Source organism: Typopeltis vanoorti, chromosome 9 (assembly GCF_054136105.1).
Source record: "Typopeltis vanoorti isolate ZY-2024b chromosome 9, IOZ_Tvanoo_1.0, whole genome shotgun sequence".
Classification (NCBI taxonomy): domain Eukaryota; kingdom Metazoa; phylum Arthropoda; class Arachnida; order Uropygi; family Thelyphonidae; genus Typopeltis; species Typopeltis vanoorti.
The window spans coordinates 66,549,158-66,576,252 of NC_143557.1; the positions used below are offsets into that span (position 1 = coordinate 66,549,158).

General features: G+C 34.6%; 1 protein-coding gene across 1 annotated transcript in view; it reads right to left on the minus strand.

Moving 5' to 3' along the window:
* LOC150103107 (protein spire homolog 1-like) overlaps positions 1 to 27,095 on the minus strand; it is a 298,045-nt gene that overhangs the window by 263,603 nt on the left and 7,347 nt on the right. The window lies entirely within an intron of this gene.

The following is a 27,095-nucleotide window of genomic DNA, read 5'->3' on the forward strand; positions in this document are numbered from 1 at the left end:
GCTTTCCACCCTACCCTCCTCATTGCAGGATTATGAAATATATAATCACTATGTCGCCGAATTTAAACAGCACTATACGCATGCCATATAATAACAACAACAACAACAAAAAAAAAAAAATTGTTAAACGTAGATGTTGAGAAATGGAGTGTTTGACTTAAAGTTTACATTACTTGATGTATGGATCTAAATTATATATATGCATGTAAGAAAAATAATAATATATGAGAATAATAAGAAAATATTATATATGCATGGAAGAAATTATACCAGTATCAGAGTATCACCAATTTTCGACCAGTGAGTTGTTAAATAATGCCTCAACGTGTCATAGTTCAATGAAACAACTGGAAAAGCTTAACCACGAAAAGAAATAAACTTCATCCCAATGTAAGTAATCTCTTACTTCGAAATGGTGCTACTGTTTTACACTATGGTTTAAAGGCATACCAGGGACGGCCAAATTTCCTAGGCCCAAAAGCCACATGGGACGATTTTCAGATGTTCGCGAGCCGCAAAGTATTTTCTAAAATATTTAATTATTAAAAGCACATACAAATACTTATAATTATACTCACATTAAGTTTAATTAATGCTCAGGTTGGGTATTCGTTTCTGCTGTTGATGCTTTAATTAATTTTACTTTTAATCAATTCTGTTAATTAATTTAACAGATTTAATTAAACAGTGTTAATGATTTAACAGCATTGTATTATCCCGTGGTGCCAGTCACGCAGAACAAAATGTCGTGCGTATGACGTATTTGATGGTCAATTCAATTTTTCTTCGTTTTTTATATCTGTTTGTATTATGTCTGAAATTATGTCAAAAATATTTTATGCATTTATATGGATTGTATTTTGTGGATATTATTAGATACAATGATATCTCTGTTAAAATATATATGTATCATGAATTTTTGTCTTTTATGATAAACCAAAATTGCCTTGCGAAGCATGTGGCTCGTGAGCTTGGATTTGACATTGCTGACATATACGATTGCTTTTAACGTGTTTTTATATAACACTGCAGTTAACTTAGTGCATACCTAAAAACTATTCTGGAATGTAGGTCATCTGTTACTATATTTAGTCTTATAGTGGACATACGTTGTGCAGATATATTTTGGCAACTGAATAGAATTATTGATTGTTAATTTGCATCTGACCCTACGCTCATATGAACTGGGGGGGTAAGCATAAATTACAGCTACATTAGAGAAACTTGAGTCACAAGAAAAACTGCATTTCTGAAGGCCAAGAATTCTTGCATATAGTGATAGTAAATATTATTATGTACTCATAATCTCCACGTATTTGAATCACTTAAATAATACAAAGTTCTTCTGTGATTGGAAGATCATGCCCCCCCCAAAAAAAAAAAAAAAAACTGATCTAATTGGGGATATTTGGCAGCCGTTCGTAAGAATATGAATGGCATTCTAATTGCTGATCACTGAAGCACGTATGGTATGGTACCGCGATTAGTAAAATATCAAAAGGAGTATCATAGTATTCTACAAAGAAATAGTTGCTATTTGAAAGAACAATATGGCCGCTGTGTGCATTGCAAACATGGAAGGAGGGAAAAAATGTGTTCATTAGTAAATAAGCGCTTTTATAAAGACATACTGTGCGGAGTCACTACTGATCACCCTTATTACAAGAATCATTTGGACCAAAATTTGGAATATAGGTTTTTTTTTTTTTTGACCTTCGCAACTTCATTTGGAAAATGAAGTTTCCTCCTAAAAAAGCTCACCCACGGTATTAATGTCCTATATGTAGTTTATAATCTGTCGTAAGAGTCACAAAAAAAAAAAAGAAAAGGGATAGTTGGGGGGGGGGAGCATTCTACTAATACCTGTGGGGATTGCATTTTAATTATTTTCGACAAAATTTGGACTACAGGTGTTTCTTATATTATTTGAAGTCCCCCTGGCAATTTCAACACAGTTTTAAACCAAAATGAAGTTATTGCAGACTGTTTCACCAACTTCGCTACAAAAGCAATGTAGTAAAAAAAAAAAAAAAAAAAAAAAAAAAAGTGAGTCAATTCCTGAGGAAGTAGGAGGTAGCAATATCAAAGTGGCTACTTGGGTGGCATTCCTATTTTAATTAATGAGCACTGAAATTCCTTCTGAAATCGATTAATATAACATCAACACATACAGCAATTATTTGCTATAGGCTCTTCTGCCTTTCGTGTGTGGGAATATGTTTAAACACTATTTACTAAAAATAGTGCCACTGAAGCAGCTACTTCGAAATTGCAGTCAACGTTCACTTTTTTTTTTTTTTTTTTTTTTTTTTTTTACATAGGAGATCTTTTTTATGAAATTGTATTTACATTGTATTTGGACGCACTGGGTTATTCATAGCAACTGTACATGTTAATCATTCCGAGTTATCTGCTAACTCTTCCAGTGGCAAAATCTAAAACTATCAGTTCTCTCTATAATCATAACTGCAACAATTTTGTTCAGCGATCTGAGCACTTGGACTCATTCAAAAATGATCAACAAATTTGATTGATCTGTTTAGATGAAATAGTAAATTGCAACTACAACTCAACATAGAGTCCAACCGCCAAGGTTCGGTTGGACTCTATGAACTTCTGAAATCCAGGTACTCTTCTAATTGCTCAATTTATTTATTCGTATGGCAAAAGGAATACAGAACAGCTACAGGTCAATGTTCAGTCTGGAAAGCCAATCCAAGGCCTCATCTATCACCTTGTGGATGTCCGTAGACCACCACCGTGAAATTAGCGCCTTGGGCAGTCGTTCACAATATGAGTAATCGTCTGATCCACGAGAGAACAATCACAACAAGGGTGGTCTAACAGCCCTCATTTATGTAGTAGGTAGCCACATCTGCCCTGGTTAGTTCTGATCCTGTTGATTGATGACCAAATCTTCCTAGGAAGAGCAAAACCAGGCTGCAGAGCACAAGGATTTCTACCAGGAAGCCGTTTGTTGGGAGATTGTTGGACCAGTATTCTCTCACATGTCAGGTGTTGATGACAGAGCAGCTGAAGAGAGTTCGTCCATGGACCAGAAAGGCTTTCTAGATTTTAGGCGAAGACTAGGTGGATTTATGAGCGTCTGGTGCAGGAGTGGGTTGCTCATTGCTTTATTAAATTCTTTAATCGAGGCTTGTCTTCTCCGTATGTTTGGTGGAGCAATGTTAGATAGGACAGGCAGCCAGGAGAGAAGGGTGCTTCTCACTGTCCCACTAATTGTGCGCATGGTAGAGTTTAGCTGGGTGTCTATAATGTTAGTGTGCACACTTCTTTCCCAGACAGGGGCACAATATTCTGCTGCAGAGAATGCGAGGGCTAATGCAGACGACCTTAGGACTTCTGCACCACAACCCCAGGTTGTTCCAGCAAGCCTTGAAATGTGATATTGTTTCTCGTTTTAATTTTGTTGGACAGGTTGGTGATGTGCCTTTTATAGGTTAGGCTTCTGTCCAGGCTTACTCCAAGGTATTTCGGGTGAGGTCGTGTTCTACCATTTTTCCACAGAAAGAAAGGTTGAGGTGTCGATTTGCCTCTGCATTGTTCAGATGAGATACTGTGTACATAGTTTTTGTTGGATGTGGCTTCAAGTACCACTGCTTGAAGTACTCTTCCAGGATGTTCAGGTCTGTGTTCAAGGTTGATTCCAGGAACATTGGCAAAGGAGGTAAATTGATGTAGGATCGCTAGGTCATCAGTGTACATATAATTGCTTGAGTTGGTATGTGGTAAGTCGTACACGTAGATGTTAAAAAGTAAAGGGGATAACACAGAGCCCTAAGGAAGACCGTTGTGAAGGAATCTTGACCTGCTATTTTTTCCACCAATATGGACCCGGATCTTTCTGTTGGAGAGAATGGATTCAAAAAGCTGGAAAGTTTTTTGCACCTTATAATATTTCTTAGCTTTAGGAGGAGGCCCCTGATCCAGACTGTGTCATAAGATTTAAGTTTCTTTTGGAAGCCTGCTTTAATCTGTGTTGTCAGGACCAGGACCTGGTCAAAGTAACTTCTTCCTGGCCTGAAACCAGCTTGTTCAATCTGGAGTGCTCTTTCAATGAGTGGTGAAATTATTTTAAGGAGAATTCTTTCAAGGAGCTTAAAGGTGGAGCAAAGCAAGGAGATAGGTCGTAGATTTTTCACATCATTTGGATCTTTCGCTAGTTTGGACACGGCAATTATTTTGGCTTCCCTCCACAGATTTGGCAGTTTACCAGTTGCTCAATAGTTGCTTAATTGCTCAATAGTTTCGCATATTTGCCAGTATTTTGTACTATTTGATTTATTTTCCCCCCAAATGCGCGCGCGCACGCACACACACAAAATAGCAGTGTGTGTGTGTGTATACACCACAGTTATAAATTTGTATATTATAATCAATGGTTTTTACAGTTTAATAATTACTTTATTTTAACCTTTCCGTAGCGCAATCGCGAGGATATCAAGACATTTACACTTCAGTGGGAAGAATTATGGATTTGATTCCCATCTGGGAAAGGAGGAACTTTATAAGGGATTTTCCAGCGGAAGTGGCAAGATTTTCCTCCCGGAAGCCTCGAATTTGTCTTTCTCGGTGGTCTCACAGCTTAGTTACTTCGGCCATAATTCAAACCAAATAAAGTTGAAACTCTTCATAATAAATGTTTTCTCCTGACCAGCTATCAACTTACTTTTAACCTAAAAATGATGTAAGAACCGATTAAGGTTTGTTATGATTTTAAAGGATTTTTTTCATTGAATTTGTATTGCGTTCAATTTTGAGAATTCTTAAATAATTATCAAATAGTATAATCTCATGCAGAGATCTGGTAAATAATCTCCCAACTACTTATTTCACTCATAATTAATTAACAAGTTAAGAAATTTTACAACGTAACACTGCAAGTGCATTTACAATATTACGATATGTAAAGAAGTTTTTTTTTTTTTTAAAGCAAGAAGATTAGTACGCGATCAAGTCACACTGGGAGAGTGATTATTATTTATAGTGAAAGATTAAAATCTTCGAAACAGAAAAGATAACTCCGTTGCATGCATCATCAATCACATGGTGAAATTGCTTCCACCCACTGGCTCAGTTAAAAAGTACTTTTTACTTTAACGTAAAGTGGTAACTGTATTGGATTTTGGCAAAAATTAAAATTGGAAACTTTACCTTGCCTCAAAGTCCTTAAATATTTAGTGTTTTATCGAAATCGGTTCATAAGTTCTCAATTATTTTATGTGGACAATGAAAATTGATTGATGTGACGAAGCTGATAGGTGCTGTTGTTGTTATTATGTAAATCCCACCTATGAAAGGTTGCAAACATACGTACCATTTGAAGGTTAAAAATTAGATACACTGGTTCTGCTCTAGAGGCCAAACATAGAACCTTTTTTTTCAGCAACTTCACGAACAAGCCTAATGAAAGACGAGCTTACCTGGACGATGGAATAAATTATAAGCATAGCTATTAAATTACGCTGCGTGCAAATTTCTTTAAAATACGATCAAAACATTCTAGAGATTTTTATGATAAAAATCCCGTCTATAAAAGCGCTGTAAACCTATGCCATTTTGGTATGCGTAACGATAACAGAAACATAGCAAAAGGTGTTCTCATACTAAACAATTAAACACCTCAACCTTCTCTAGACATTCACATCTATGAGATAGTAGAATTCGAACTCAAAGCCTGTAGGTTAAAAATCAGAGTGATGTCCATTTACGAATCGTTTATTTGTTACACATGTACGAACAAAAGAGCTGTAATAGGTGGATGAATTTTAACGAAATTTGCCATGTGATATTTCAGTTAAAATCTCCACAGAAAAATGAAATATATAAAAGCTATCTTCTAATTACTATTCGTAATTAGAAGAGCTTTCAATAATTGAAAGCTCTTCTAATTTGACCAGGCCATCAATATTTCATACAATATCAGCCTACACAATGGATTTTATTTATCGGAAATGCATCTTCGTTGCTAGTTTCAACATTATACAACATACAGTATTAATAAAAATCCAAAAGGATTTTGTTATTTTTCTGTTTCTAACTCAAGACTGTATAAAGTGATGTTTATCTGAACAACAATACAGGATTATACAAACAAAACATTTATAAAGGATTTTGGCACGAAAAGTGGTCAAGGTGGGAAGAAAAGTGTTATTTAACAACAACAAACTTTGACCTTGGTATCGCCCAACCAAATTATGTTTTTATTAATGTAAACTGACCTCGTTTATCGTTTGGAAAGATTAATATGAAGAGAATTTATTCATTTGAAATATGAAATTGAAATTTTCAGTGCATTGAAATTATGTTTCGACTAATTCAAGCAATGTTTATTTGTTTGTTTGCGTGTTTCAATTAGTACACATCAGGAGAGAGGAAACTTACATATCGTTTACATGATAGTTCCAAAATCAAATGTGTAATATCAAAACAATTCTAAATTAATTACAATATTTTTGCAAAAAAATAAGTAATTAAAGTTCATAGTTTACTATCTAAATAATAAGAACGATAAGGAATAATATTCTAAAATTTTTGGAATAGCCGGAAATCAAGTAACCTGTGCTAAATGCTATGCGATATTTATGCAATTATTCAAATGGCTGTGATTACAAAAAAAAAATCTGTACCTGGATAAAATGCTATTTAGATATTGGAATTTACAGTCCAATAGACAGCAGCGATCAAAAACATACTGTATACAAACAACAATAATATATAATAACAGAATCTCCTTCCCCATTTCTTATCAGTTTGGTTATCTGCCATGCTGATAAGAGAATGAGACGGGAGAATTCCTCTTAATAACGCTAAGCAAACGACAAAATATTTACTTTTATCCAGCTGAAAAGTTTTTAAGAACCTTTCAGCTGCCTCAATATAATCACTAATGCAACTACAGACATGACACCTCTGACGTTTTCGCAATAGCTCTGAAATCTCAAGATACACGAAACAAACAAAACAGTTGACAAAAGAGACATGGCTAAAGTTCATGGCTAAGGTTCGCTTTTCATTGTCCTATTTTTATTGGAATGAAATCATTCGTTTAGTATAAAGTACCGCTAATTATTTCTGCTAGCTACAGTTATTCATCAGTTGGTTTGAAATGCGTAGAGAAAGGGCCAAGAATCGGATGTATTTCGTCTGTGAACTGTCTGTGTTCAACCTGTTTGTATGAGACTGACTAATACCCATTCAAGTTGAAAAGCATTCTGTAGATGATTAGTATGAATGAAATTTTAACACAGCTAACTAAAGAGTACGGTCGTTTTTATTTTTGTCTGCACTGAGGCGATTAGGCCTCAATTAGGCACTTACAATCTACTAATCATAAATGTTAGTAATAGTTCTATAGCTAATTAGTTTAGCACATTTTTGTTTTCCCGCAAAACACTTGTTTTTTTTTTTTTTCATTTGTTAACTGATTGATGTCAAGTAGAAGAGGAAGCGTGGAGTTTAATGCTTTGCGCTTATTAACATTATCAGTTATCAAGAAGCATAGAAATATATAAACGCTTTCATTCAGAGAACTATTTTCCTGTACTCTCGCATTCATGCAATGCCGATTCTCTGATAAATCATGCGGAACCAACTCATGCATGAGTAACTATGAATATTCGGCGCAGTAGGTTGAGGACAGAAAAACAATAATACTGACTGAGATTTTGAATGGAAATACACACAAACAAGATTCCAATACAAATAACGCAATTCATTTTATATTTAGAATAAAAAATTCCTTCATTCACTGAGGGAAAAATAACTTCGAAATCACATTTGAGCATGCATATGTAATATAAATAAATCCATATAAAAAAAAGCTCTGTTGCTTATAGAAGTTTTGATAATTTTTGTTTTCCCGCATACAAAAGAAATTTCCATTTATTCTGGTCTTTCAGTCATAGCTACCTTGTAAGCTAATGAACTTAACTCAGCAGTATTCCGATAATTTGATACATTTTATGTGATTAACTTTTGTGCTTCTTTCGGCCATCGCAACTAAGGATATGCGGCCACTGTACTTCAAAAGTCTGTTAACTGCTTGTGTTCTCGAATCGGTTTGTCTGTTTTTATGGGTTGCAAAATCCAAATTTCGGGGAGTAAACACAATGTCATCTTCTATGAGAGTTCAAATTTTGTGCAGGGTATCTTGAAACTTCTGAGGAGCATACGAGCTCAGAATCATCAGAAAATACCTGTTCTTTCAAGTGATTTTTCAATTTAAGAAGTGTGAAAAAGTTGAGGACAAAATCAGTAAAAGAGGTATCACATAGGATTCATTCGAATCCTATGTGATATCATTACTTTTGTTCATTCAGTCTATCTATCTATATCTATATATATATATATATATATATATATATATATATATGATGAACATCCTATTTTTTTATACCCACTGCAAAGTGAAGGCCTCTCCCATTGAGGGAGGTTTGGGTCTACTACTCCCACGGTGACCCAGTCCATATTGGGAGAGTATCTATACGTGGGTGAATGAATGTATGAAGGTGGAAGACAATCACAAACATCCATGCCTATGCGGGATTCGAACCCGCAGCAGCCTCTTGGATGGAGAGCGGATACGCTAACCACTCGGCCAACCAGGCCAGTCTGGTTGGCCGAGTATACATCCTGTATACATTTGGCATAAATGTATATTTTGCATAAATTTTGCATACAACATAAATATACTGTATACATTTTGCCTAAATATTCCAATATAATTTTTTTGTGTTCGTTGACCACTTGTTTTTCAGTTACACTTTCTGCCCGTTTGTGTTTTCGGAAATTTTCATGCTGTTGAATGGATTGTTTATGAAAACGGAACTGCCGCTCTCTATTCCACCCCTTAGCGCTAACATTGAGCAAGAGGATGGATACGATCCAATTAATTCAGTAAATCTCACGGACCTTGAAACTTAGTTACGTGTCTAGGTTAGAGGCCTGGAGGAATGGCCGTTGGTTATGTCTTATCGGAGACATAACGAACAAATGTGTCACTTCTCAAGCATTATGGAGATAAGGTTTTCGTTTATGTACACAGAGATGCGCAAACTCATGTCGGGCTGCTGGAGGACTCTGCTTAATGAAGTGGTATCGGTTTCTACAAGCTAGAGCTAAACATGAATTCGTCGATAAAATGAATTAATTTTAACATCAATTTCAATACAAATTACACTACACGCGATGTTATTTTATATTTATATGCATCCCATTGCTTGTCAGTCACCTCAAAGCTGAAAATTCAAAAATATTGGAGACATGTATCCGCTGTCTACTTTTGTAATTCAGCCTTTCGGACATTGTCACAAAGTATGATAAGAAATTTGTAAAAAGATTTACACATCTCCAGACATAAATTATTAAATATCAAATCAGCAAACAAACATTTAATTTACCAATACATCTTAACTTTTCAAATAAAAAAAGCCTAACTGATGCAAAGCCGTCGAATCAAAAATGCACTTATAGTGCTGACAGCTTCCTAGTCTGATGATACTTTACTCATCTCTATTTGATGACTGGGGCTGATTGAACAACCCAAGTAGATTAAGCAATTGGAATTCTAAACTTTTATATGTAAAAGTGTAGTTTCGCTACATGTTACTTTCTTGCTAAAGAGATGGGTTCAAATTTCACCTCCGACAGGTGGTGGACGAAAACACGTTTTGTGTTTTCATTTTATATTTTTCCAGAAATTTAGGTTCGGATTGTTGTTCCATAAAACGTGTATAAAGAGCATTCGTAAATATTAACATCATAAGTATGCAACTGAATAGCTTGGCCAGCGGGTGGAAAAATGAATATCACTAGATTACAGTCAATCCCTGCAGATAGAGGAAAAGTTATCCATTTTTATCAACAAACGTTGATAACTTTGAACTAAATAGATAACTTAGGAGGAAAATTAATTTTTGTTTTCATGAATTAGATATTTAAAAAAACCGTCAAAAAAGCCGCAATAGCGATATTTTTGCATGTTACGAGCGTCAAGGATTAACTGCATGGAAAAAAAAAGAAAATGTTTTACAAAGTAAGCAAAAGTCTATTTTGGATTTTTGTCATTTTTACATATTAACATGAAGGGTAACTCTAGTGTTGGTGTTCGTCTTTACATATATGGAAAAGCATCCTCTCAGGAATCACAGACTAAAAGAAACTACGTTACAAATCAGAAATTCAAGCCAACGAATAAACAAGGTTTTCCTAATCAACGATGACCTCTACTAACAGAACCTCCGTAACTTAGTCGGTATAGAAAAACCTGGTTCGATTTCCATATATGATACAAAAAACCTTTATCAAGCAGTTTAAACTCAAGGTGAGGTTATACGGATGTGAAGAGTTTTTTTTTTTTTTTTTTTCTCCCCCGAAACTCGGGTTTTACTTCCCTCAGAAGAGGTAAACCGAATATTAGTGAACACACATATTTACAGACGTGGACATTTGGGAAATGATGGTAGCCTGCACAGGCCTAAGTTAGGAAGTAGTAATTTCTGACTAATACCAATACTGGTATTCTGGGTATTTCAGTCCTTACATTAAAAAAAAAAAAAAAAAAAGTTTTTCAGACGACGATCACAATGAAAAAAAGTTAGTCAAGACTTCCTGCAGACAGATTTTAACTCGGATAACTATCTTTATTTTTCTTCTCTGATACAACAGAAATGATACAAAATAAAAAATATCGTCCTATTTGTTTTAAAGCCAGTCAACGCTTGCCAATAATGTAAAAAAAAAAAAGCGATAATAAAAAAAAGATCGTGGAGAAAGTTATGATTCATCAATTTTCTACTCTTAATTTGTATTGAAAAATAACTTTTTTTGCATATGATGAGAAAGTTTTTATTTTATTTTTATTTTTTTTGTTACCAAACTATGCATCAGCATTCAAAAAGAAAGGCAGTATTGCTTGTTCCGGTAGTAACACGTGAGTAAATGCAGTCCTTAATTCCTATTATGAGAGAGGCAATGCTGATATTTCATGACGAAGTAAAAATATAAAACCATATCACAGCATTGTGCAATTATGAATTTCCATTTCTTATACCTAAGTGTGAGTCAAGGAAGCGTTCGTATGATTCTTTCACAACAATGAAATGACGAACGGGGTTGCTGATGTCACCTGTAGCACAACAGAAGTTGCTAACAAAGAGGGGAAGCAAGCACTACTTGTTTCAAAGTCAGCAACAACGCCTTTTAAAAAGGAAGAGGAAGCAGAGAACATAAAACAATATCTGTTCATATATTTTCACGTTTGGAACAAGTTTTCTATATGCCAATGGATGTTATTAATAGTTATAAGCACAAAAAATGTAATTTGTGAGAAAATTGAGCATTTCAACCATATATATACTTGGTTAAAGAAATTTATCTTTCTCAGCCATAGCCAAGTTAGCTGGTCTTGGACAACAGAGTTTTTCTCCCCAGTTTATCTGGGGTTTTCCCCCCCACAAGCAGGCAAACCGGCCCCGTGAACACATGAGATACAGCCATAGGATATACTGGGAGGCATAGGGCTAGTCATCTTATCCTTGGGACGGGTACGACTTAGAAGAGCTCAAGTCAGCTCTGTAACAGGCCAGTAGGCCTAATGCGTAGCAGGGAGAAGAAGAAGATGTTTACGATCACAATCCCAAATGTCTGTTTACTGTACCAATTAAGATCGAAAGAGAAGTAAATAGATTATCACAACACCAACACATTGCACATATCATAAGATGCAACCATGCTGCGAGTAGACATTACTCATATTCCGATAAATGTTTATCAAGTGATACTGTGATACTGCAGTATCTAGTTACAACAATTAAAAGAGTACAATAGCAAAAAGGATAAGATAGAATATTTATAGATAATCATTGATTATAAAGATTAGGTTAGGTGGGTCATGAAATCGAAAGCAAATATATATATACAGTATATCATTTTATTTTATTTTTCACACACGAGAGGGGAAACCTATGGCACATGTGCCATGTGTAGACAAGAGGTTACGAAAAGACAGAACATATATATTTCTGGAAAGCTGGAGGCTCTATCCTTTAAAAAAAAATAAGCGTGAGAAAGAATTCCTAGCGCACACACACACTGGGGATTCTTTCTCACGCTGTTTTTTCAGGGAATCTTTCGAAAATCACAGGCATTCATGTAATGAAAGAGTGTAAGAGTAGGGAGTATCGGTAATCTGGACTGTGAATGGATGCTGACCAGCAGTTGCACGTTTTACGAGGTTAGATGAAAGTGGGAGATTAATGGAAGAAACTTTCAGCAGAACAACACTCATGAAAATAACCAGAGAAAAGGCATATGGCAGAGTCTCTGAAAAAGTGATGATGATGATGCTTGATGGTTTAATGGCTCAAGGACGGCAAAGATCATACTGCGCCATATTAAAAGTTATAGCAGTAAGACAAACATCCATGCCAGCAGCGGGATTCGAATCCGCGACCTAGGGTGGAGAGCTGGTATGCTAGCCATTTGGCCAGGCAGACCGGCTCTGAGAAATTGTTTGGAGTGAGGGATCATAGATTAACCATACTGTCCTTTAAAAGGATAATATCGCGAATTTCAGAGAAGTTTTTGTTGCGCCATCCTAAATGCGAGAACAGTATCCTAAAGTTTATAGAATTTATACAGCGTTACCAGTTGGGCAGGTGAGAATTAGTGTTTTGATTTTAAAAAATACAAAAAGTTTACTGAAGTTGTGGATATGATGTATTTGTGCCAGGGAAGGTTAATGATGAACAGAATTTTATCTTTCCTGGAGAATAATTAGGTATTAGCAAAAGTAAGGGAAAGTGAGGCGAGATCTTTCCTGAAGGATATAAAACAAGACTCTGTTTTTGACAGTTTAACAAAAGTTTTTCTCACACAACCACTGGAGAACGTTAAAGGAGGATAGTGTTTAAGGCAATAATTCTGAATGATTTTGAAACTCGGAATATGTACACTTTATTCTTGCGTATTAATTTTTTTTTTTCAGATGAAGAGGAATAGCATACTGTCATCAGCAAAACTATGGATGGAATTTGAGATCAATAATCATTTACGTACATGAGGAAGTGCGTCAGTGGAAGTATAGAATCCTGGGATACTTCGGAATTGGAAACTAGGAAGCTATCCACCATGACAGGCAGCAAAAAACCAAGGAGGAAACTAGCAATTCTACTGCAAAGGACGGAAGGCAAACCATAGACGATAGTTGAGATCAAATCTTAAGATGTCCTTGACATTTGATCTGTAATCTGGAAATGTCAATAACGACCACACAAGTTTCTATGGTTTGTTGTTCAAAGGTTGGTAGTGTTGGTTAGGAGAATCGTTCTGAATCGAGGTCGGCAGAATCCATACGTATGGTCGCTGATTAATTGGTGCACCTTCAGCATGTGAAGAAGTGGATTGTTGGTGAACTTCTCCATGAGGGTACAGAGACAATAATTTGATGGCTGGCTATATATATAACGGACTGAGTGGACGGTGGGAATATAATATTGTCTGGCGAATCCAGGTTTACCTTACTATGATGAAATGGTAAAGTAAAGGCATAGCGATTTCGGTATAATTCGAATTTAGAACAGGGGTAACGGAATTAAACGTCGATAAATGTAATAGATTTTTATAATGCATTTATTTTTCCTTTCTTAATAGCAAACTACTACCGCGAATCTAGAGGATGTTTCGAAGGTATTCCCGATACCGAAGCCACCGATGACAATTAATCTAAAATCAGAACCGTACGTCTAAAATGTTTTGCCTGCCTTCAGCTTGTCAACAGTAAAGAATATTTCTTCAAACTTAAATGCTAACCTTATGACTTTTGAAGCATTTTAAAGTTCTTGCTTTCTCTTTAAGTTTGTAACTGTCCAAAGCCACAAACGAAAAAGTCAGCCAGCACTTTTCTCTTAAGAATGATTTTGTATATATTTTAATAATTAATGATCCCTTTAAAACATGAGTTTAATAAAAACCGATCTTTGCTCTAAATTTGTTCTTGTAGCCTTATGAAAATGCATAATGAACAAAAGTTTTTTTTTTATCTTCCCGATGTGGAGCAAATTACCAGAATTTGTGAAAACAGTAAGAAATATCATTTTCCAGTATCTTCCGAATTAAAATTTTAAACTTGTCCGATGGTTCTGATCACTTTTCTATGAATACATACTATTGTTTTAAAAAAGTAAATATTATTCATAAGGTTAATTGTAGCTATATAATAAATTCATGCGAAATAACAAACAGAAGCGAAGTACTATAATTAACAAATGAACGCGGAAGGCTACAGTAATGAAGTCTGCATAATAGGTGCTATCCCTCTAATGATCAAATGCATTGATAATAATTGCTACAATGCAAATCATTTGTATTGTAACAGTAAAATATCATAGCAAACGGAATTGAGACAAGCTTTCAACAGTGACTAATGTCAATAATCTTTTTACAAGAAAGTGTTTCAAAATCTAGTGGGAGCCCGAATTTGGGTCGATGTAACCTAATTTCAGTGAAAGTGCTATATACCGTATTTCATCGAAATCGATTCCGGAGTAGTACACGTGTTACATGCGAGTTGAGGGACAGAATAGCAAAACGATACTAATCTAAATCTGGGATATTATTATTTTTTTTAATGAAACATGCCTAAAAAGATATAATTGTAGAGAAATACGAAAAGGAACATTATTTAAACAAAGAATAATTTTTCAATAGATAAGAAAAAAAAGAATGGCTCTGGTCCATCAAGTCTGACAAGTTTGTGCAGATCAATACTGCTCCCTGCTTAAAGTTAAATTTATTTTATTAAAGCAAGTAATGGCTAAAATGGCTGGCTATTAGCTACGATGCATGATTGTCTATTGCTCCCTACTACTACTAGCAGTATTATAACAAGATGTACTTATTAGAGAGAGAGAGAGAGCACATTAAATGCGTGCAAAGAAAAGAATAGCGTGCAAAATGTAATTTATCAATATCCAATCAACACAGACTTCTTGTTAGTATCTACTTTGGATTGAGGAAATACATCCATCTTGCGTTATTTGTGTCGCTATCTAACATGTTTTGGCACTTACTGATGCCTCTGCAAAAGATGGGGAAGTGGAGAAGTTCACTCCCATCAGTGAACCAAAACGAGCATTTAATTAATTGCATAAACTACATGTTATGATGGTATAAATATACCAATCGTTTATTAACAGAATATAGAGGTTCGCAACAGAAGATGAATATGTAGTTTGCAAAACAAAGGATAAAAAAGGGATTCTAAGGTTTTAGATATTTATGCATTACTTTTTAATAAATTAAATTGAATTGAATTAAACTGTAAAACAGAAATACACACATCACAACCATATCAATAGTCATCATTCTTTACTCACCATGGATGGTCTGTATCTGTGTAAATTACTGTTTCGTCAACTACATCAGGACGTGTACATACCTGCAGCATAATAGTTCTATAAGTGGACTAAAGGTTAGTTTAAACTATACTCTGAAGACAAAAATATAGTTCCTTAGTGGTGCTTAGAGCTACGGGGGGGGGAGGGATGCATGAGTACATGCGTTTTGTAGCGGCAATAACGATGTATTTCATGCCAAAGATTTATACACCAAAATGATGGCTTCAGTCAGTTTAGTGAATCTTTCGTTGCATATTGAAATTCTTCGTCAGGAGCATAAGAGCAGTTAAAAGAAGAAAAAAAAATTTTTAATTTTGGGATAGAATTTGAAAATTAAATCCCATGATGCAAGTTGCGGATCCAGTGTGTGTGTGTGTGTGTGTGTGTGTGTGTGTGTGTGTGTGTGTGTGTGTGTGTGTGTGTGTGTTTACAATTAATTAATTTTATCATTTACTTCAAAATTTCACATAACATTTATTTTAGCATTATAACACAATATAGCTAAATACAGATGAGTAATTACACGGTTTTCTTTTTTTTTTTCGATTAATTTTTCATAAAAATTTCTAATAAAATAACACAATTGTAGCATAAAAAACATAAGAAATTGGAAGTGGACTTGATAATGAACAGACTGAGTACGAGCAAAAAAGAATAACTACCATATACAATGAAAAAACAAAGAGAAATACCTAAGAGAGAACGAAAAAAGACTGGAAAGAAGGAAGACAGACGGGGGGGGGGACGCTCCAAATCTCGAAAAGAATAGCCAGTAAAAGAATTATACGATTTTTAAAGACGCTTATGTCCTGCAGGATAATGCTGAATAAAATTTTCTTTAGGGGAAATAGAGGAAGAGGCTACCCCAATCATTCCCCAGATCCTTCTTTCTATGCATCACCACCTTAGGAAAGTCCTACATACAACAATGATAAATTGAGAGAGAGAGAGAGAGAGAGAGAGAGAGAGAGACCGGGGGTTTCTACATTATAAGATAAAATCTTAATGTTCGGGCGAATGCACGAAAAAGCCATTATGAGTTAATTAATGACTACCAATTACCAAAAACTTTATCAAATGATCGTCTTCTTAAACTAGGGGTCGAATGCGTTTTACTTCCTACAATAAAATTATTAAACAGGCAAAGGAGCAAATGTAGTTTAATGCAATTGATGCTTAACCTTGTAATTGAGTATACTGGTGCAGAAAGATAATACTTTTTTGTGTGACCGCAGTGACCACGGATATCATGTATACTTGGTACTGACAGATACATAGTTGTTTGTACTGTGTTCACAGTCACGTGCCAAAGCTGAGAGGAGACATGTAAGTTCAAAGTAACCACGGGTTTCTCAAAGGATCATTACTTATAATTAGCTATCACTACAAATACAGACGTACCAACAATGAAATTGCTACCGTTCTTATCAGTAAGTTCTGAACCTTCAAAGTCCAAAACAAAGTTCTAAGAACTTTAAGTGTCTTAATGAGGTCATTGTACAGGAGACCTCACAGGTGGGAGTAACCAAGGCTAGTATTAAAACGCTCGTGTTATAAATTATTCGTTAGCATCTACAATGGATGAACTTTCTTTAAAAAATAAAATAAAAGCATTATAAAGCACCTGAAAAAAAAATGCATGCACTGGTATGCAAATAATGAACATCACTTTTGTTTATTATTTCCTACAAAGCACAAAATTTTGAAATTGAAATGCTTAAACTTGGCTAATGAATTCTCCACTCCTAATCAAAACAAAGGATGACAATCATGTTGGAACCACAAGAGCCAGTTTTTTTTTTTTTTTTTTTACATAAGCGCACCAATATCACACCTCGAAATGCATCGATTACTTCGTTTTTTTAAAAAAAATAGTCTGAGCGGTAATATACACTTGCTATAGACTATTCTTAAAGAAACTGAGTCAAAAAATGTAAAAAAAAATTTAAATATAGTCAATAAATTATATTCATTATTTAATTTATGACAATGATAATGTCTGTCAGAAATCAATTATTAAACATCCCATTTTCATTATTCACTTAGTACAATACTTAGTGAAGAAATTTGAAATTTAGCAATCTAAATCCTATTTGAATAACTCAAACCGAAATAATAATAATGGAAACTCTACATCATGTTGAAAACAACGAAAAACGTGCTCAATGAGGATCGCTTTTCTTTTTCTGTTTCCCCTATCATCATTCACAAACACCCCTACAAGTCGCAAATTTGGAATACAGTTGTTTCTTTCAGAAAGTTCCTTTGAAAAAAAGTCATCTTAATTGAACCTGTAAATAGGTTGAGACCTTCGCAGTCAGCTCTACAGGTAGCATCGTTCAAATAATTTCAACCCAAATTTCGAACAGAGCTATTTTTGACGCTGCTTAGAGTCCTCTGGAAAATTCAGCCCAGGCAAACTAAAACGAAGGGGAAGATATTTGAGGATTACTTCTGCAAACCTGTTGATAATTCTTATCGCTTACCTGATTTGGGCCAAATCTAGAATACACTTTTTCTAAGAAAGCAAAATGACGCAGACAGTGCTACAGTTCGCATCGTTCAACCGATTTCGACAATGCATTCTTCTACTGCCTTTACCTATCTACCTCTAACAAGGTAAGTGTTTTCATTAAAAAGAAAAAAAACATTTCACATGTTAAAAAGTTGAAACAAACACTGGCTGCAATTTGGAAGCGGCAACTTAGCTAACATTAAGTAATGAAGATATAAAATTCCCCTCTGAATGACAGCAACAACAACACTACTAATTATCATAAATATGGGTAAACTAAGTTTCCGCTCATTTTTTACTGCTTGCATCTTCTACAAATACTTCTACAGCCACTGTTCATTAGAATTAATATCAATAATAACTCACTCTCCGTACAGCAACTAATCAACACTCCCTCACATGGCATCTCCAAACATGCAGAACAAATTTCTCCTCCACTGCTGCCCAGTTTTCCAAGGAACATAATCCACAGCTCTAGAAGGTAAATGTGAACAAGTTCCTTCGTCCCCATCTACGGTACTAGTGCACTACAGGTTGACCAACCTCTCGTAAACGAGTTCCCATATTTAAAAAAAAAAAAAAAATTCTCATCTGCAGCTAACTTTCAGCTGCTCAGTATTTGACTCGTTTTTTCTGCATTATGAGTGCGTGTATATAGCTAACTTCCAGTTCATCAGTACTTATCAGTGGCGCACCCAGGGAGGGAACCAAGGGGCCCTGGCTCCCCCCAAAAGAAAAAGGAAATAAACACTAGAAAATTTTCCAAAATTATTTTCCTAATTAAAATTCATTTTTTTATTTATGTTGTGTCTTCTATTTCTATACTACTTATCATGTATTGGCGATCACTGCAGATGCTCAGTCATAGCATCAGCAATGGGTAGTGCGCATTCGTAAATCGTCTACTCAACTCGCCCCCCCCCCCCAAGATTAAATCCTGAGTGCGCCACTGGTACTTATATATATATATTTACAGAAAAAAATTAAGATATTTCAGTAACAAACAAATATTATGGAATGACAGCTTGGAGTGTTAGTTTTCTCTTTGAGGGAACGAGATGAAAGTTCAGCGAGAGCTCCATGTGTAGTAGCTCAGCATAAATCCGAACTATAACTCAAATAATTCTATGTATCTCATCAACCTTTACGGAGTAACTATACGAGTCTATACTATACTAATATCTTATAACTCTTAGTGAAGTCAATTTGATACGTGTATTACATCTTTTACGTGATGAAAGTCGGTCATCCATTAGATACATTTCGCAACATTTCCAGTTTCTTTAAATTGATTTTAACACTCTGTCGCACACTCATAACCAATTAGATTTGCCTAAATTCTCTTTGACACGTTAGTCTTAAACTGTGGGTATCATAAAACACTAATCGTTTTATTGAACTGTCGTCATCTATACTCCTCCGATATAAAATGGAATACGCATGCATAAAACTCTGGGCAGATGAACAATCGATCTCAACAACAACAATTTGGTTTGAAAACCAATCGCATTTTCGCCAAAATATTAGAGAACAATACGTGAACAACTCATGGCCAGTGCCGATTATAAATAGGAGATGAGTACGCCCAGGAGAGCATCTTCATTCAAAGAATATACGTGTTTACATTAATAAATACTGATAATAATTATTAGTAGTAATAAGCATGTGTCATACAGTGACTTCGAACGAGGGGGAGAGGATAGTTAAGGCCAACAGGGTCTCGGGTATACTAAAAATTGTGATAAAGAAAGAAATATCAAGTCATATAATAGAAACAGCTGTGTAATGTAAGAGAAAGGAGAAGAATTGACAAGAACGCAGTCTAAAATTGGTTAAATGATTATGCAGTACAACCAGAGAATGTATCTGAAAGCACTCTGCATGTGGTAGTGTCCCGGGGGATACAACAGCAGACAACCATTAACAGGTTCTGATAAGTCTAAAAAAAATCCACTACAACTAAAGCGGACAAAAAAACATCAGCATTGAACACCAGAAGAATGGAGAAAGGTCGCATCGTGATTAAATCCGTTCCGATTATTTAAGGACAAGTGACGATCATAACAAACCTTGGACTCATTGTGTTTGCTTAAAACAAGGAGGAGGTGGAGACTAATCGACAGGAAAATATTTTGTAATTATTCTTTAGGCAATTTAATACCAGCATTTGGTTTTTAATGTGTACGTGATAGACATTTCTGGACCCGTTTCATTCAAGAATGACTACAGGAACATAACAGCGACTTTATATAAATAAATAAATAAATCCCCTAACGCCTTTTATTACCCAATAACACAAAATATTTGTGTGTGTGTCAAAATTCGGAAATGAAAACCAAAAACATCCTTGCTTTATACTTAAAGATCGATTTTCCCACTGTTCTTGATAGTTTCGATAGAAAACCCAAAAATATCTCGAAGAGTGCTGTCTAGCGGAGAAGATCGGAAACATTATCGCCTCCCCTCTCTCTCTCTCTCGGATATTTGAGTTGGGTTTCCTTCTTCTTTCACAAATGTTCGAATATACAACAGAAGAGAAGAAACAGAGAGAGAGAGAGAGAAATTTTACCTTTGGTACAAAATGAATTAATATTTTAAAAAATGGGCCCATTTGCCTTTCCAAAATAAGTAGTTCTCTTATTTATCCAACAACAGTTTCCACAATTAAGCGTCAAGCGAATGATGAAACTCGCTTTACTATAAGAACAACAATATTAATGGAGGTTAAGTTTCCGAACAAGAACCAGTACAATACAGAAAATTGCCACTTTAAAAATATCATGTAAGTTTACCCTTATTTAAAAGGCATAAATTATCCTATGCTAGCATTAAACTTTTCATCCTTTGAGCCCTCACCAAGTTGTTTCTTATGGTATTAAAAAAAACAGGCTTCTGGCAGTTATTCACATGGCATCACTGAGCGCCATATGGTCACTCCTGTACCTCATAGGGTTTTTAAGAGTGAAGTCATCTGTTAGAAGAAGTGGTAGGGTAGCAGATTCCCTTTCCACGCAGAGTCAGTAAGACAATCACAAGCATCCATACCCATGATAGGATATGAACCCGCGGCCTCTTGGATAGAGAGCGAATACGCTAACCACGCGGCCAACCGGGCCGGCTCGACTGAAGTAGTAGTAGGTGAATAATATGGCACCCGGTTTGCGACGGCCAAATGATACGGTTTTTCCATCTCTCCAGCACACGTTCTAATTGACTTCGCATGAAAAAAAAAAAAATGTCACCTTCAAAACTTAAGCTTCTCCTTTAAAAATAGCATCAGTCATTCAAGGCTTACACAACGTCCGAATAATTTTTATTGGACAGGCCACCTTCATCACACTTGATTATAATCAATTTCCTTAGTAAGATGCCTCTACAAAATTTATTTCAAAATTTTGGAGTTCGTAACACAAAAATGTATCATGAACTTTCTCTGCTCATTCGATGATATTTTATTTTCAGTCTAGGTGTACTAGCCAACGTTCACTAACCGAATGGCGTCAGAACTGGAAATGACAAAACTGGACTACACTAGTGCGGTTATGAACTAGAATTCTTTCAAGAAGCGTCAGTTGGGGAAGCAGTCAAAAATAGCTTAAGAAGCTAGGATACATCCTTAAATCCATAACCATAATCCAATTCCTCGAATGATAAATGAAGAAAGGCTGCTTAAAGATGGTTAAATACTTTTCTAGAGAGAGAGAGAGAGAGAGAGAGAGAGAGAGAGAGAGAGAGGAAGGTATCTCATTGCATTCAACTCCACTTCGAGCACTATGTATAACTTTACTGTATAAAAGGTACTTCAAAACTACTTAATCGAAGTGTCCCAACCAAGTAAGAAAATGTAAATTATTGGATATTAAAAATCCCACATTATTTCAAAGCCGAATGTTTGTAGAAACTGAAAGTTTCGTAAATTTGACCCAAGGACTTACGAGAATACAATCGTGGGCAATGGAGTTACCTTAGCTTACACTACTCAAAAGAACACGACTGCTACCCAAGCGTCTGTGTGTATTCGCCTTTTATTAAGTACATTTGATAAAGATTTCACCTGCCTGACTTTCGAACTTGTTGGTGCTCTTCAGAGAAAAGCGAATATACAGACTCTTGGGGAGCAGTCGCTTTCTTTTAAGTAGTGCAAGCTAAGACAACTTCGATGCCGACGATTGTATTCTCGTAAGTTCTCGGGTCAAATTTACATAACTTTCATAGTTTCAACAAAGATTCGGCTTTGAAATAATGCTGGATCTTTATATCCACTATTCTCTATCATTTACGTCGCCGAAATGAAGCCGTATGGCTCTTCCTTGAGTAATTACTTTTACTCACCGAAAGAAATGTAAATTTTCAGATTCATAAAAAAAGATCATAAAAACAAATGGCAAGATTACAAGCATTCTATAAAGGTTTAAGTCCTTTTTTACAACTTCATCACAGAACACTGTGTATTTTAAAAAATACTGAATATTCTTACCCTTGATGCTGCTCTGTAATTCAAAAAAAAAAAAAAAAAAAAAAAAAAACGTAATAATAAATAATAAAACAGCAAACTTAAATAACAGGAAGAAGTAGAGACAATAAGCGCGTAGTCAGTTATCAAATGTAAGTAAAATTCATTCAGATTGACGTTCTTGGAGACAATCTGAAAAACACTCCATTTGGAAATATCAATATATATATCGAACTATCGAAAGGAAAACGTACGAATATTTTCATTTTACCAAAAGCTTTGCAAGAATGAGAATGATGTACTGAAAATAGTACACCTTTTAAGAAAATTCTCGGTGGGAAAGAGGAAGAAGGTGAAAAAGTATACTCATCACAGACCCGGAGTAAAAATGTTTGAATGTAAATAATTAAGCCAAAAGGATTATAAAACGATTTTGAGTTATACAAATTGCTCGTGTATTTTTCACGATATTTAATAATATTTTAACACTATATTAACCGCATGTGTAAACTTAATTATTTAATAACAATATTTTAACTAAATTGTTAAGGAATCTGAGAGAGAATGGAAAGGAGGACATATCTGATATTGCTTACAAATTTCAAGAGAAAAAATTGAAGAGAAAATACTTTTCATTTGTAGTGGGGACAATAAATAGGAATCACGGCATTGTTTTATTTATTTATTTTTAAGGCTTATTGTTTCACCAGCTTACACCGTATGATACAATGTTTATTAATAAAGTAATAACAGAAGGCATAATCAATAAAAACACTAAAAAAATATTAATCACATCTATTCTCGAAAAAAGTACTCAAATTCCAAGAATTTCAGTGCTCGACAAAAGTCAATGTACGATTCTCGGCATTCCAAAGTCCTTTCTTATTTATAACGCGAGTTGCGACAGAGTTAAACCAGCAATGCTGTAAGTATTGCATTCATTCTTTAATTGCTCTCATCTGTCTTTGCCTTTTAATTGTGCGCGTTGCTAAATAAATGAAATCTCCCAAAGGAGAAATCACGAAATCGTTTCTTTTTTTCCTCCTAATTTTCTTCTCTAATTCATTTCGTATTTTCTCATGACGATCTCATACGAAAACATGAAAATTTAGTTTTTTCCCCCTCTATTCATACTTCACAAATTATTCTAGCAACAGTTCGGAAGTGATACATTTAAAAGAAACGTTTGGGATATACATTTATATATCTGCAGGTTATTTCTGATTACTGTTAGTGATAAAACATAAAATGTTTTAAATATAAAATGATAAAACATAACACAACCTAAAACATGAATTGGAAAAGGTATGGTGAGGGGAGAAAAAAGATGCTGTTTAAGACTTGTAAACATTTAAAAAAATAAAAAATTCTGTTTATGGAAGATGTAGAAAATCGTCAAACGCGGTTTTTTTTCTATCTGTACTTTTATTATTTAATATTTATCCTATTCGATTATCTTAATAGATAAAATTATAAGCATAACTTGATTTTAATCATGTTAAAAGTGTAATAAAAATTAATATAATCGAATCAGTAAAATAAAATGTTAATCAGAGAAAGTATCAGATTCTTATGTATATAATCCAGAGCAAGTAAGTTTAATCAACAAATAGTCCAGACAATGATTTCAATTGGCAGTTACGGCAGAGGGGGAGAGCCGACATATATCAAACTCCAGCGTTTCCTCAAAGTAACAGATGATTCCATAGAATGAACTTCAAGCTTACCTTTAGATAAATTCAATCTCCTTATTTTTAATATAAATTGTTTTTCCAATTTCTGAGATAAAAGTTTTATTTCATATAATCTGAAAATAATGGTATACATACTCAGGTAATTCAAAGGTAATTTAAATTAAAAAAAAGACTCGTACCTCAGAGTATTAGAAATTATTTGCAACTAAATTCAAAATTTGCATCTATTTCATATCAGCTAATTTCATTAATAATTTTCGCTTTGTTTCATATCGTTATTTCTTTCTTTCTTAGTTTTTTTCTGTAATGAATAACTATATACTTTCACTAGAAACGAGGTAGTTATTTTCCTTTCTTTTTGAAGTAAGACTTTTTATGTTATGTTCGTTTTTCTGCATTAGTTGGAGTCTAATCAGAGAAATATTCTGAAGTGATTAAAACCAGGAAATCGAAAATAGATTATCTGTTTTTTTTCCTAAGTGGATATAACAACAACATCAGTACGATGAGCCTGATCTGAGCTACGTTACACTATCTTCATTTTATAAAATTTCATATTTCCTAAATTTATCAGTTATGCAAATGGCTTGTACACTTCAATAAAATATTGAAGAATTTTAATTTCATTTCATTTCTCATTTAAATACTCATTCAAATATTGTTCATTCCTCAGTTTTACCTTTAGAAATTCTTTCCTTTAAACATTGTTATGAGACTAAACGTTATCCAATTATATGAAAGCTATCAAAGATACTTCGCTTGCGAATGACCGATTTGTGAAACATATCCAGCAAGTGTAAACAAAACTATATCTGTGAGCAAGCATGGAATTTGCTCCAAGAAATGATTCTTCGGGACAATGACTCTTTCTGCACCCAACCGCCTAAAATCCCTTTCCTCTACAGAATTCATGTCAACACAGATGACAGTGTTTGTCTTAGTATCCTGGATACGGTCTAGCAAATAATACTCTTGATTACAGACCCTCTCTCTCTCTCTCTCTCTCTCTCTGCTTCCTTTCCTGCGTTTGAGTGAACTTCTCCCCAACACCTGGAACGAAAGTATCATAAGTAGCGCTCCGGGATCTTCGCAGCTTTCACTTTCTTGGGCCGGATGAACGTTTGCCAGCTGCTTGGATAATGAAAGCGGAAATTTTGCAATGGAACTGCAGCACTGCCTATTCTGGTTACTTTGTACACGATTCTCCCCACGATGGCTTACGAGTATCTTTCAGAATAATGCTCGCTGTTTCCTCATTTTTACAAATGAAGAACCAATACATATATAAATACTGACCTTTTTTATACTGTTTGAGATTACAGAATGTAATGCAATATACAGATAGTTTTACCATTACAAAATCTTAAAGATAAAAAAGGAAAAACTTCATTTTTTGAGATATTTGTAGCCTATAATATATAAGCTACAAATCTTTAGTAATACAGTGCGTGCGTGCGTGTGTGTGTGTGGAGGAATTAAGAGAAAGGAAATGTGCTATGAAACTAAATTTTATTCAAAGAAAAAATTTGGATAAGGTAAATCGCTCTTTTCCTCATGAAAATAAAAAGGAATTTTATTAGTCCATTTAAAAATAAAAACAAAATGTTCGACAGTGAATTAATCAGTCACATATATGAAGGCGAAAATTTTCTTCCCGAAACTTTGTTCGGTATAATGCAAATCACGCAATTAAAAGACATACTCGTAACATGGACTCTCACATGCTTAGTTGCTTTGATCGTAATTCCAACCAACCCAAAATATCAAAAACAAGTCGTATGCAAAAGCAGCCAAAGTAGGCATTTGGATATCGAGAAATGTCATTTGCTATATATATATATATATATAGAGAGAGAGAGAGAGAGAGAGAGAGAGAGAGCCGCGGGTTACTTTTTTAAGAATTAGACACCAATAAGACAGCTTCAAATAATACAAGCCATAACATGGAATTCATTTTCCGCTTTGTGATTATGGAGAATTATAGCTTATTACTATTTATCATTATTTATCCTTAAAATTTATTGGTGTTTTAAGATACAAGAATTCTTTTTATGAGTTTTTTTCCCTTGCTTATTAAAATGTTTGACACTTCCGTAAAGAATACATGAAAATTCTAGACTTTGCAGAAAAGATATCAGGTAGAATTAATGATCTTTCTCTTACAAATACACTTTCTTGCTCTTAAGATAAATTTATCCTTCATTTCTTTACATTAAAAGATAAACAATAAACATAAAAAGGTCTACTTCTAGTTTGAGATCTGTTTTAAATTAGAAATAGACCTTGAAATTTGCATAACTATTACAAAAATCAAACCAAATTACTCTGACGAAACAACAAAATGGAATCCAAATTAAACAGTTCGCCAAGTTTAACAGTGATGGTTATATTCAGTAAGGTATGATAGATCGTATCCTACACCCTTTGTAGGTGTAGGATACGATCTATCATACCTTACTGAATATGACCAATATCAATCTAAAACTTGTCTTGCAAGTTAAATGTTACGCTTATCCATCCAGCCTGGCTGGCTTGATGCCGAATGGATAGCATATCGGCTCTCTTACCAACAGACTGCGACTTTAAATCCCAGCGTGGGAATGGATGTTTCGTGAATGTCTTTAGGTGGGAGATGAATTCATCGCCTTGCTAACTGGAGGCTTGAAATGGCTTGAAAAGTTTCGTGTTTGTCTGTATAACAGGAGTTTCTTATGTAACATTTATGTGGGTGAGAACACAAATATTTTTTATGTGACTCCCATTCACAAAAGGGTTTTCACTAATTTTATATATACAGTATATATATATATATATATATATATATATTTTTTTTTTTTTTTTTTTATTTACATAATCCGGAAATCCTGCTCTAGAGACCAACCATGGAGTTTTTCAAGCCGCTTCAGACCTGCAATAAAGGTGGTGGCGGTGATCCCGCCAGTAGATGAAATTATCTCCCACCTAAAACACACAGATAGATTCGAAGTCACATTCTGTTGACTGGAGAGTAGATA